Raw genomic sequence first — 1,489 nt, 5'->3', positions numbered from 1 at the left:
GTCAGCCTTCCTGCTCCTCTGATGCTGCTTGGCCTACTGTGTTCATCCAGCTCTACACCTTGTTATCTTAAATGGGGTACCCCTGATATAAAGCTGTGTCCCTCAGTTTTAGTCTCCCCCACAAGAATAAACATCCTTTCAGCATCCAACATGTCAAGTCCCTCAGGTTCACATATTTCTCAATGAGATCACCTCTTATTCTTTTCAACTCTGAAGCAGACCCAACTTTTCCAACATTTTCTCATATGATAAATCTCTGACCTGCCTCTAATGCATTTACAACCTTTCTTAAATAAGGAGGCCAAAACTGTACACAGTACTCCAGATTTGGCCTCACCAATACTCTATATAGCTTTGCAGTAGCAAAACTTCCTTTTGCTTTCCTGGTTAACTGCTGTATGTGCAAGCTAACTTTTTGTGATTCGTGTAGTAGGACACCCAGAACCCTCTGTACTTCAGAGTTCTGCAATTACTGTCCATTTAAACAGTATATTGCCTTTCTATTCCTCCTATCAATGCAGACAAGTTTACATTTTCCCCATATTATACTTTATGTGGAAACCTTTTGTCCATTCACTTAACCTATCTATACCCTTTTGAAAATACTATATGTCCCCTTCACTACTTACTTCGCTACCTACCTTTGTGTCATCAGCCATTTTAACTTACATGCATTTGTTTCCTTCACCAGATCATTGATATAAATTATAAATAGTTGAGATCTAAACAATTAGCCTTGTTGCATTCCAGTTGTCACACCCTGCCAATATGGAAATGAACCATTTGTACCAATTCCCTGCTTCCTATTAGCAAACCAATTCTCTATCCATACTGGAGAAATCCAGCAGCATCTGTGGAGGAAGAAACAGAATTAATGGTTTGAGTCTGATATGACTCTTCTTCAGCAAAACTACAAATCACAAGGATGAGCTATCCTGTCTGGCAATGGCTACCCTGATCAGATCACATCTTGTTGTGTATCGTGCAAAACACATGAATGGGCCTGAAGATGGCACATTCAATCCTGAAAAGAGTAAAGGCTACCCTCAGGTAACTCTGGGAGTGTGAAGATATTTCAAATACTTGAAGACAAATAATGCTAGCTGTATCGCGCTGTTATTATGAAGCAAAGACATGGGCAATGTTCAACACTAACAGGATGCTGCTGTGAAGCCAGAAAGACATTTTGCTTATCACACAAATGAATAATGTAATGTATGTTAGGGAGTTCCAGGATTTCAATCCTGCAATGAGGAAGACATGACAATAAAGTTCAAAGTCATTCTAGCACGTGGTTTGGAGAGGAACTTACAATACCTCAGTTCTTTCTAGGAGAGAAGAGGAACCAGAAGGAAGATCCTTTTCAGACATTCAAGATCCTGAAAGTTGACTAATAAACTGAACCCTAGACAGTCCCTCCACCCCAACCCCCACCACGGCAGTCCCGCTCCCCTGGTCAGCTCCCCCTGCTGATCCCGCTCCCCTGGTC

This window comes from Rhincodon typus, chromosome 3, assembly GCF_021869965.1.
Source record: "Rhincodon typus isolate 14 chromosome 3, sRhiTyp1.1, whole genome shotgun sequence".
Classification (NCBI taxonomy): domain Eukaryota; kingdom Metazoa; phylum Chordata; class Chondrichthyes; order Orectolobiformes; family Rhincodontidae; genus Rhincodon; species Rhincodon typus.
Note: the sequence above shows the minus strand (reverse complement) of the source record.